The sequence below is a fragment of the Mus pahari genome, chromosome 20, assembly GCF_900095145.1.
Source record: "Mus pahari chromosome 20, PAHARI_EIJ_v1.1, whole genome shotgun sequence".
In the NCBI taxonomy this organism is placed as follows: domain Eukaryota; kingdom Metazoa; phylum Chordata; class Mammalia; order Rodentia; family Muridae; genus Mus; species Mus pahari.
Window position 1 is genome coordinate 6,642,026 of NC_034609.1, and position 13,058 is coordinate 6,655,083.

Below are 13,058 nucleotides of genomic sequence, written 5' to 3' on the forward strand. Positions count from 1 at the left end.
ATGTAGATGTCACTTGGGATGCTTAGCAGAGTAAGCACACAGTAAGCGGGCCAGGGCAGCACAGGATAGATAGCATGACTCATCAGCTATCTGGAAGGTGAAACTGTCATCTATTTGTTTAACATTGGAAGAACATTAGAACCCCTGAATTAGAAAGCAAATTCTTCAAACAGGTACACACAATGATGTATGCTGAACCATAAGACTGTGCATTGCATAGGTTTGCTCATAATTGCTATTATATATGAAACTTATTTGCACATAATTTGGCATGTATGGAAGTTTGTGATTTGGAAGGGCCAGAAAGTGGGAGTGGGTGGGTAGGGGAGCAGGGGCAGGCGGAGGGTATGGGGAACTTTCGGATAGCATTTGAAATGTAAATAAAGAAAATAATAATAAAAAAAGAAACATTAAAACAAAGAAAGGAAACATAAAATACTAGAGATTTATCTAAATCCAATTATATATTTTTAGATTCCATGTCTCTCTTATTCAGGTAATGTTTTAAGCTAACTTTCAAATCAATAAAATTTATTCTTTAGTTTTATGTAAATTAACTGGTTATTTTAGAACATGAGGGTTTCTTTAGAAATGAGTATAGGTGTGTACATATTTCAAAAACAGTAAGGCATGTTGATTCAAAAAAAGAGAGAGAGAGAAACATATAACTGTCTGTATTTCCTTCTTTGCTTATATGTCTTTGTAAGACAAGCTCATTGGGAGTATACACTCTATGAGTACAGCAGAGGAGACAAGAGCTCAGGGCTTGGAGCCAGATGGTCTAAGTTTGAATCCAGGCTTCACCATACACCACTCAGGGACAGTCCATCTCACTGCCTGTTTGTGCCTTGGACAAGTTAAGTTAATCAATCTCCTGATGCCTCAATGTCCTTGTGTGAAAACACTTCTGGGGATAGAAGTCTCTCCCTGGGAATGCCATGAATTCAAAGTGACAACAACGGAAGCTACATTCATTAAGTGAAAACTAAATGTTATCATTTTGATACTCTGATCTCACAGCTTAAATAAAACCTATGTATAGCCTTTGTAAAAACTATATATTTGTGAATATGTTGGTATTTAGGTTATAATCTAGTACTTTATATTAAATCCTATGTGTTTTACACATTTAAAATAACTAGCCTTTAAAAAGGTACATATATGTGTTTACAAAAGCTATGCTAATTATGGAAATGCACTGTGACATAAGAATCCTGGGAAGGTTCCCTGTGAACATTGTTGATATTTATATGTATTATTATATATCCTCACAAAGAATCATGGGCTTTGTTCCCAAAAAGTAATCTTGAAATTTGTTCCTATGAGACAATAGACCTGATGTTCAGAGTGACATTGAACACTTGGGGAGTGTTAGAGCTAGCTGTTATGGATCCACAATCACATTCATTCTCTGTACCAAGTGATATGAACTGAAATTATTTTATTATGTATTTAAATACCTGAAGTTAAAATAGAAGTCATGTAAAAAAAAAAAAGTTATGTGCTTTTGGAACTTCAAGGTTGTGTGCAAAACCAGAGTGCTTTGTGCCCATTTTATGAGCCATGAAGAGTCAACTGTAATGATAGAATTCATATTCCTTCACTTCTCCAATAGTGTGGGGCAAGCAGGCAGAAGAGCACCAGGACACCCCAGAGAACATCTCTTCTTCCCACACAGACAGAAGGTTCACAGGAACAAGAACGGCTCCACCTGGTAGACTTGATTAGCAGAATTTTGAAGTGCTAATTTTTGACCATTAAAATGGCCCAGGCAGATTTCTGAGTTCGAGGCCATCCTGGTCTACAGAGTGAGTTCCAGGACAGCCAGAGCTACACAGAGAAACCCTGTCTCGAAAAACCAAAAGAAAAAAAAAAAAAAAGCCCAGCTTTTTATTCATGGTGATAAAGCTGTTTGCTAACCTCTACCCTATGGTCTGTGAAGTTCTACTCCCTAGACATTGACCTTTAAATGATTATCAAATACCTTCAGACAGTTGTAAAATTACTTACCTTTAAGTCTTTATGGCTGATAAGTGAGAGATTGCAACAGGTGTAGACATTTAAGTTAGTTAAGAACTTTACCAGTATTCTAGGCTATAAGATAGGATTTAATAATATTTTAAGCTTTCAGTTAATTTGAGTGTGTGTGTGTGTGTGTGTGTGTGTGTGTGTGTGTATGTGTGGTGTCTTGGTATGTTTATGGAGGTCAGAAGAAAACTTATTAGAGGAGGGTATCTCCTACTGTGTGTGGTCCAAAAATCAAATTTACGTCTTAGGATAAGCAGGAGCACCTTTTTCCCTGATCCATCTACTTGGTCCCAGTGTTTTAATTTTTTGCTGTTTTTTTCTCCTGCATTTTAAATTTTTAGCTATTTTGATGGCTTTTCTAAAATTCTGTCAAAGCTATCATGGGTTATTCTCTCATGACATTGATGGCAGCAGTGACCTGCAACTCCCAGTCAATCACACAGGTACAAAAGGGACACAATGCCATTTGGTACTGTGCCACTACAATACAATGCCATGAGTCCAGGCTGATTAAACACACAGACAGCTTATTGCACTGTCAACTCACAGTAGGATTCTTGAGACTCGATTCTGTCACAGCTGAGGTCTGTCTGCATTATCCTTAGTGCTGTGCTCATGGCATGATGATGTGTTTGATTAAAATGGTGAATTTCAGACCATCTCTTCATATGAGAAGGCTAGCAGGAAACCTGATTGAGTCTTAGTCAGGATTTCTTAGAGATGTCTGTGCTTTACAGAGTAATTATTGTTAACCCTCACTCCCCATACCCATCAGAACCTACATAAATCAAATAAACAAATAAATCAGCAAAAGGCAGGAGTCCCAGAAGGCTGGCCACTGGGTTGCAGCCAGGAGTGAGAACCATTCAAAGTCTGCTTCATTTAAACCAGTCTGATGTAGATCTACTTACTTAAGCAATCCATTTCTATTATTTTCTTAAGTTGTGGAATACATTTGTACAGCAAAAATCTTCCTCATCAAAAACACAGTTTTACAAGATGTGTGATTGGAAGGTTGTTTATTGATTAGTAGTTTGAGGTTTTGTTTTTGTTTTTGTTTTTGTTTTCTTTCTTTCTTTCTTTCTTTCTTTCTTTCTTTCTTTCTTTCTTTCTTTCTTTCTCTCTTTTTTATAAAGGCTACAGGAAGGACAGCTTTGTTTTCAATTTTGGACTTTCCATTGAGAGCTAAAAGCTCCATCATCTTAGTGTATTTTTTTTCAGAAACCCAAGCTTACATTTAATTAATAGTTACACAGATCCAATCTTTAAAAACTCAATAAATTTGACTGATTTTAAAGTTGTTTAACCTAACGTGTGTGCACATCTAATGGCTATTACTGAGTGAATTAAAACAAAATGCCCTTGGATAATACTTTCTCTAAATAAGACCTAATAGTTTATGTGTGTAAATAGTATAAATAACATAGAACAGCATATTTTTCAGTTGCCTGTCCTTTGTCGTTCTACCATAGCCCTTGAAATCATAGTTGAGAAACCGTTAATAAGACAGATGAGTGTAAATTTAGGCATGTAATCAGTTTATTACCTTTTAGGCACAGTATAATGCTTTTTAGTAAAAGAAGTTATTATGCTTTTTAGTAAAAAAAGAAAGGCTTAGTAGCCCGATTTTATGTAAGGTGTGTTTGTGTGTGTGTGTGTGTGTGTGTGTGTTTTGTGCATGCACTTGTGTGCAAATGCATACAGGTGCACATGCCTATGTGCCCAGGTACATGTAGAAGCCAGTGGTCTATGTCAGTTGTCTTTTTTAAATGACTCTCCATATTATCTTTGGAGACAGTGACTGAACCTGAAGCCCACTGACCAGCTAGCCTGGATGGCCAGGACACATGAGTAATTTACCTATCTCAGTCCCCTGACCTTCTAGTGCTCAGGCTACATATGCATACCACCATGCCTGGTATTTTGTACATGATGGACTTATAACTCAGATCTTCATGGTTCTACCACAGGCAGGCGCTTTAATGATTGAGCCATTTCCCATGATACTACATCTTTATTATCTTGTGGAATGCCTCATTCCCAGCACGTTGCATCAGAACTTTAATATGGGGAGAGACAGGATTGCCGCAGAATGGACTCAGTCAGTCCCTCAACTCGTAGGAGAATCAGGGTTCTGGTACTCAGGTGGGCAAGGAGTCAGTGGGGTGACAAACAGATACCAGAGAGTGTTGGATCTGAGTGTAATTTCTCAAAGCAAGCATCAGATTTATATTACAGAAGAAAACAAGGAAGTTAAGTGATACATTAAGGTCATCCAAGGTACATTGAGGTTAACAGATGCAAAATGACTCTTTATACAAAACAGAGAAATGCATACATAAAAGCTACAGGAACCAGGCAGTGTTTATCAGTGTTTACAACTGGGATAAAAAACAGCCCCACCTAAGGTCAGCTTATTCTTAGAAGCCTGGGGCAAGGGCTTTATGCGCTTTCCATAGTTCCAATTCTAGTCTATTGTATAATTTACCTTCTCCCTAGGCCATTGTAAATTCCTGTATATGGGAGTGACTCAGCTGCTATTCTAAGTATTTACTCTAGTTCCTTCTTGGACCACAACCTTCCTTCTTCCTAGGCCATTGTAAATTCCTCTACATGGGAGTAACTTGGCTGTTATTCTAAGTTTACTTTGTAGAACTAGCCCTGAGATTTCTAGCTCTTTTCTAGTAAGTTGTAATGCCTGTTTTCTTTCACTATCCATACTGGAGGCATTTTGTCTGAATGAGTAGCATTCTTACTAAATTTAAACCCCAAGATAGGCTCAACGATTTCCTAGGATATTGGAACACTGGTAGAGGCTAATCTAACTTAGCTATATGTCAAATCATTCCTTGGAGGCACTTATAATCAAACAATATTGAAGGAAAGCACACAGATCCATTCACGGACTGATGTAGGGACAAGTTTGGAGTATTCATGCTACGGGATGCCAAGATTCCAAGAGACTTAAGTTTTCATGAAACTTTTTGCCTCAGAATTGCATCCAAGATTTTGGACCTGTCACACAGATTCCACTGGAGTGGGTGTGGCACAGGATATGATTTCCAAAATGCTTTGCTTTGTTATAAGTAAACCTTGAACCTCTGAGTCCATAACATTATATTTGGGATGCCTTATGTCTTTGTAGGGAGACTTCTGAGGAAGAATAAGTAGTTCATCTATTATTTAAGTAGGTATGTCCCCTCTGTGTTTTTCACATGTTGGTTTATTTTTCTTTACTTTTATTGGTCAGACCAGTTTAATGAATTTCTAGATATTTTTTACTTCAGAATTCAGGAGATTTGTGAGCCCTGAACACAAAAGTTCCTGAAGCTAGCAGATAATTGTAGATTGTTTATAGAATAAGTCAGTAGAGTATAATGTAGGCAGGGATACATTTTCTATTACTGCTGCTACCTCCCTCAAGAATTTCAGTGGTGCATTTCTGTATTATCTCTGACTATATCTGTTTCCAGCAACAGGAATACTCTCAGAGGGATGACTGTTAGTGATGTATAGCATGAGGATCTGGTGTGTGCTCTCAGAAGCTCCAGTCCATTATCAAGTAGCTCCATTGCTTTGGTCCTGCTTGGGCAATACATCTTGACTTGAGCATGTGATAGAGGTGGAAGCTCATGGCACGGTGACTTGGAACAAATGAGAGAGATAGAAAGGAACCATCCTCATTATCTTCTTCATAGACAGATACACAATAACATAACCTACTTCTGCTAAGTCAATCCTTCCTGTAGCTCAACAGATTGGCAGCACACCTTTAATAAAAAGAGCAGTGGAGGCCATTCTGGACCCAAGTTACAGCATCCCATTCTTGACCACTGAAGAATGCTGTTTATCTCAATACAAACATCTTTATAACATCTGCATGAATCCCCATAGACTTCTCAGTTCTTCCTTACACAAATGCTTCTGTAATGTTCAGGGCAAACACTTGGCTATAAATTCCTATAAAAATCCTAAAGAAATTCCATATTTCAACATACAGTGGAACAAAAATGATGAATTAAAAAAAAGTAAGAGAAGAAATCAAACCAAAGGGAGAGCACAAGCCAGGTGGACACACATCACATCTGGTAGCATCATGACTGTTATACTGGGTACATGGTGTCCTCTTACAGGCCCGAGGGGTTTGGCAGCCTGACACCTATGCCCTTGCTGCTTACAGTACCCATGATGCCTCTGTTATGCTGACTCTGCTTGGATCTTCTCTCATCACACAGCTTTACCAGATCCTACAAAGTCACTGTCTAAAATATCAACACTAATTTACAGTATATAAAATAATTATATACATGTTTTCATCTCTCCACATTTCCAAACACAGTGACTTTAAAAGTTTAGAGTGAAAAGCAATATTTTAATTTATACATATACGATAATGTATGTGAGATAACAGTCTGCCTAAATGTTGATTATCCATGCAAATGTCCAATTCTAGTTTCTTGTTCCTAATATTTTATGTATGGGGAGTTTGTGGATAACTACAGGGTAAGATTGATTTCAGCATTTATCAACCTCTGCCTTTGGTGTTTATGTCGGGTTCTAAGAGAGTGGAGTGGCAGTGGTAGTTGTTGTTGTCAATGTATTTTTTTATTGCTTTCACTTTTTAAAACATGAACATGTAGTGGGATAGGACAAGAGGGTCCCTTGTGTTTAGAGAGAGAAATACTGGGTGTTTTGACAGGAGCTTGTGACAGACTGGGGGCATTTTTATAACCCTAGGGGGTGGGAGGAACGGATCTGTAACTTAGAGAAGAAAAGGAAAGTTTCAGTAGAGATACACATGAAATCAAGGGAGATTAGGCAAATGACTGATGTCTCTGCACTTGGAAAATGAGATGTAGCAGAAATGTGTCATAGAAAACATTTGTTCTTCTACAAAAGAAGAAAAGATACAGGCAGCTTTAGGATAAAAGATCTGTAGTAAAGCAGTTATGGACAACACAAGGAAGTCCTGCATGCCCAGGGAGATTGAGGCAAAAGGATACAATAAATAATTCTCAGATGCCACTGAGCTATCTAACTTAATGGAGTTTTTGTGTTTGATGAGGCAGTTTCTCCTATCCCAGGAAGAACTGGAACCCATTATATTCAAGAACAACTTTACATTTTTGATCTTTTTGCTTCCATTTCCAAAGTGTGGAGTTACCAGCATGCACTATCATAACTATGGTATATAGTACTAGGGACAAATCCAGAGCTTTCTACATGGTAGACAAGCAAACGACCAATGGAGTCATAAAATTATAACTTCATAGTGAGTTTTTTTCTATATGCAATTCCTGAACCCTTCCCTAGATGAAGATTTTCATGACTGTGCATACTTGGTGTGATGTATTCCTATTTCCACACATAGAAAAAAAATACAGGACAATTCAAATAATGTATTATGAGTGCATCACCTAAGAACTCTTGCCTTCTACCAGAGTCCCTTCAATCATCATAAAAAGTTCCAGTCCTCCCTCTAACTTGGATGCTGTTTGAGCTACTCCAGTTTCTAGTCTAATGGAACATACTTGAAGTTTTCATAAGCCAAAAGGCTGTAAGCTTTGATCCAGAATAGATCACAGTTGCTAGAGATGTTCAGACGTCTAGTTTAATATATTTGTGCCCACAGGATCATGGCCGGAAGCCCCCTGTAATTATGCACAATTATACCCCATTCTATGACATTCAGTGAGTATTCTGAATTCACATGAGCAAGGATGACATCATTATAGGGAATCAAGAATATAATTTGTAAAGCATATCATTTGCAAAATTGTTAGTTTGTTAGCTGTAACAAATCACTTGTCATTCCTTCAGCACTGCAGCATTGTTTGCTGGGGATCACTGCTCAAAGTGCAGACACTCAAAATGAAGCTAGTACTGCAGGGAACAGTGGGCTTCAATACGGCACATAAAGTAAGCACAGAACAAAGAGGGGAAGGGCGATGTTTGCAGTTAAATTACCCAGACTTCCCAACTCCAAAGGAGGGGATTCTAATTCTAAAGGCTCTTAGACACTTATTTGTAAAGAGAAACACACGCACACGCACACACACACACACACACACACATGAGCACACACATGAGCACACACAGGCATGCATGCATGCAAGCACATGTGAATGCACACACACAGGGACTGGTAAGCATATGATAAAGTTGAACTGTTTAATGTGGTACCTTCACAGCTTCCTCATATCAGCATCCAGCATCCTCATGAACACATAATAAAATAAACAGCTCTGAAGCACTTAACATAGTCCTTGTTACAGCGAGCATCAGGAAACAGAAAAGACTGCTGTGGCTGTCACTAGTGCTGTGGAGTAATGGTCTCTATCTGCTGTTGTTGTTGTTGATGATGTTTTTGTTTTCTTGTTGCTGCAGCTCTGTCAGATTGGCTCCCCAAAGAAGTGTTAATAATAAAGCTGTAGATGAGGTGATGCATGCATTTCAAATATACTGAGGAAATTAAAAGAATGGGCTCTTAAGTTATTTATTTATTTATAACACCTTTTTAGGAAAAGGCATTTGAATTTATCTGTGTATTATTTGTGTGTGTGTGTGTGTGTGTGTGTGTGTGTGTGAGAGAGAGAGAGAGAGAGAGAGAGAGAGAGAGAGAAAGAAAGATAGAGAGACAGAGACAGAGAGAGGCAGAGAGTCAGAGAGACAGAGAGACAGAGAGAGAGAGTTCTTGGGTTATATTCACAGGCCTGTAAACCCATTAAAAAATAATTTTGGTTTGGATTTACTCACTAGCACACAAAGCAAATCACAAAGCTATCGGCAGTGCATCTCCAATGTCTTTCTAATATCTATAGTGAACCACTAATCCAGCCTGCTATGGATATATATATAATCATAAAAAGTCATACACTGTGTGTCTTTTTAAAAAGCTACTTCCTTCTAGTATAATATATTTATATCACATTGACTGATCTTTCTCAACCTCTCAAGTTCTGTCTTACTGATCATTCTTTGAGTAATTCTCAGACTATTTCTGATACAATGATTGGCACATGCTATGTCTATCATCCTCCATAACACAAAGATGTGGTGTGTTTGTGTGTGTGTATGTGTGTGTGTGTGTGTGTGTGTGTGTGTGTTTGTATACATGTAGTGGTTTCCCTCTTGTATGGATTAGTCAATAGCTCTAGACCAGCTTTGCAAGGCATTTATATAAATTTGTTTTCATTTTGAATACGTCAACCTCATTCATGGCTCTATTTTATGATACAACCCTCCCATTTACCCTTTGTTTCCAATGTTTCATCTTTATAGCTGGTTGAGTTTGTTATATTCATTTAAATTGGCAGAAGTTTCAAATATTAGACAGACTACAAGTACTTAAATGATAATAAAGAAGTAACATGCGCTAACCCCTTTCTTTCCAACCAACGCTGAGTATTCCTAAGGCAACGCTTCTAAATTTTAAGCAAATCTAGTCTCTTACATTTAACTGAGTGTGTTTTCAAAATTATGCATACTCTGTGCTATTTTAGAGAGAAAGTCACTCTTACACTCCAGAGAGTCTGCCAATCACTTGGATGGCACCTTTGCTCTTGAGTGAGGAAGTCCATTTATACCATCTTTTGTTCAGTCTCTAACACTTAATTTTGCAACACAAACTATTGGAATGCTTATAACATGAGATTTTATTTGATTCTGTAAGTATTTTTATCCAAGAGACTAGGTCAAGAGATCGAGGTCTATGAGAACTTCAAGACACTAACTAGTTTGTACAGGAAAAGATAAAGTAACTCCACTCCACTCTGTAGAGTTGAACTGTTTTTCTCGTTGTTGAAATGGGTGGCTTCATGGAAAAATCTTTAGTCAATCTCAAGAACAAACATTATCTTATAGCGAAGTACATATGATGCACAGGGTAACAATATATTTTATTAAGCATTTCATGATTGTAAATTTAACTGACATGTGATCCTCTATCAGTAAGTGCATCTTTACGACAGAACATCTTGCTTTGGGGTGGTTTTCTAGAACCCAAGCTCCGACTGTTTTGAATGGGTGAGTGTTTTGCCCTCAATGGTTTGCTAAAGTCATACAGTTTTAACAAGTCTATTAGTAACTACAAGTTTGGAGATAAACTGTGCAGTTCCAGAACAGGGAATTAAGACTATTTTTATAAGCTTAATAATGAATACAAATGAGATGTGCTGGAAATAGAAATGACCCAGGCCCATGTAACTTTGCCTTGCAATAACTCTGTAGTTTTGAAGCCTGCACTCATGATCTAGAAGCATAATGTTTCATTAGAACTCAGTTCTAAAAAACAGAACTTTTGTGGGGAAGAAGTTAAATGCACCTATTTTTAGAAAATCATGCAATTTTGATATTCATATAACCAGTTGTAACCTGCTCAGATTCAGTGCTTAAGGCTCTTTCTTTCATAAATTAAAATTTCATGCTGCCGAGGTTATGGTTTCAAATCATAATGGAAAATGGGCACTGTATTTCTTTCTATTTAGGGCAAGGTAAAGGAATGTCATGGCTCTTTGCAATCTGCCCTATATAGTTTTATGATAAATGTGAACATGGTGATTTTGCTACACTTTTCTATAAACCTTGAATAGCAATGAACGGGGTTACATTAATAACCTTGTAATGGGTGCTAAGATGAAAGTGGAGAATATTCCATTTTAGGAACTTTAATAATCTTGGGATGTTAACATAAAAGGGTTTGGCAAAAGTGTATCTTGTTCTTCTAAATTTAACCTCAATTTGAAAGTTCGTTGTCACCTGTTGGATATTCCTAGCTCCAGTTAAGTGTTTAGCAAGATAGGTAAGACTGATACATGGGAGGGTTTGGAGAAAAAGAAAAGGCAAACATTGCAATTACATTAATCTCAAAAATACTTTAAATACTATTAATGTATTTCCAGCTGTTTTTGAACTCTGTTAATTTACTTAAGATTTGGCAAGGAATCACCACATTTTTATTTAACTAATTTATCAAAACAATGGAAAAGATATATAATTAAAAGAACTTTAGGATACTCTAGAGCTGTGTGCGCAGTTAGTAAAGGAAGCACAAGCGTTCTTTAGTCAGTTTTTGACATGGTAGACCTAGCTGAGAGCTCTTTCTCCCTCGTAAGGCTGAGATGCTCTGGGCCACATGGATGCTGTGATGCCCACACCTTTCCCCAGAAGCTAGCTGCTATGCTGCCCTTCTGGACTAAAAATATACCCAGTGTCTAAAGTAAAATGTTCCATAATAAGGAGAGGTGTGACACCACAGATGCAAATTTCCTCCTGCAGAAAAGTCTCGGCATTTGATAATTTGGGCATACCTCTGAAGAAACAAGGCTAATAAAACAGGGCATCTTCTCAAATATAAAATAAGGTTCATGCCCTATAGTTAGGGGACCATTGGTTCTATATCAGTATGTCAAAAAAAAAAATCTTACGCAAAAACTTCAACAAATGCAAATCTCTTTTCCATTTTCGTCATGAACATGTGAAATCTATTAATATTTTTCCTATTAAGTCAATATTATAAGGTCTTTCCTAAACTTCACAATAGTATAAAGCACAATTATTATTTTGAGTGTATGCATTATTCTTTGCACTAACCTTGAGGATTTTTCTGCTGGAGATTCAGTGTTGAATCTAAGTGAACGGGTTAAATTTCTGTGGAATTTGATGGAGTGTGCTTAATGAGGGTGGGTGGGCCTATTGAGTGGAATGTGGCTGTTTCCATTTATTTGATCTGTTTCCACTCTATGAAGGCATGCTTCTGTGAAGAGCAGTGAACATTTATATGGAGTAACAAGGGTAAGTTTATAGCTTTGTGTTCTAGCAAATGATATAAAGTTGCTTACTTTTGGATACACTGAAAGACATATTCCAAATATAGTAACTAAAATTGAAAAAATGAATTGGAATGCACTTTTTAAATGTCACTCTTTAGCTTGATCTGGAGACCAAAGTTATAGATATTATACAGAAACACACACAGACACCACATACGTATATGCTAGTTCACATAAATAATAATCTATACTAGATTATATAAATACAAAATAAAATGCTTACATAAAATTACTTGACTATTCTTTTGCTTAGACCTAACTTGATTGTGTCTATGAATCTATTCACATTACCTAGTCATTGTGGCTGTGCTTAGAGAATGATTTGTTCTTATAAGGCCCTTTCAGTAACTAAATTTAATACTGATTTTTAAATTTCCCAGTACTCATGTGTCTATTAAAGTGAGCTAGGTTGAAAAAAGCCTATAAATCGATGCACAGACATTTCCTGATTGCATTGTTCTTTGCTTTCTTGAGTTGCTGAACTGTTATGTACTTTTAGTGGCAGGAAAAACCTATTAATGTCTTGATTATTCATCCCCTATCAGTCAGCCTTCAAGCTCTTTCTATTTCTTTGTATTTATGTATTTTCGGGTTAATGGTATTTTATGATGAAAGCATTTGGAGGAGCCCTTGGTTATTACCTAGTGACCCTGCCAACAAAAAGCAAGGATTTTTTAGATGACATCTCTGACAAGTTGTCAGCTGACCTTTCCCTGCACACGTCTAACCACCAGAGGCTCTCCCTCCCTGTAGTGATCCTTCCCCTGGCTGGATAGCTATGTGTTTAATTAAGCTTCTCATCATGTGAAGCTGAAATCTGCCATTTCATTTCTTCTCCTATCAGGGCACACGCTGCACCTAGATCAACAGGTGCTAAGTCACTGTCTCCTCCCTTGCCTGCTTCTCAAATATTTGAAGGTGGCTTCTAGGTTGCAGGATATTATAATAAATCCTACATGATGGAACTGCATGTACCACTGCTCCCGAATTCTATTTCTGCCACCATTTAATTCACTTTCTTTTTTTCCAATTTTTTTATTACGTATTTAACTTCAGTTATATTTCAAATGCTATCCTGAATGTACCCTATACCCTCCCCCTGCCATGCTTCCCTACCCACCCACTCCCACTTCTTGGCCCTGGTATTCCCCTGTACTGGGGCATATAAAGTTTGCAAGATCAAGGGGCTTCTCTTCCCAG

General features: G+C 37.4%; 1 protein-coding gene across 6 annotated transcripts in view; it reads left to right on the plus strand.

The window, feature by feature from the left end:
* Inpp4b (inositol polyphosphate-4-phosphatase type II B) overlaps window positions 1-13,058 on the plus strand; it is a 751,408-nt gene that overhangs the window by 699,250 nt on the left and 39,100 nt on the right. The window lies entirely within an intron of this gene.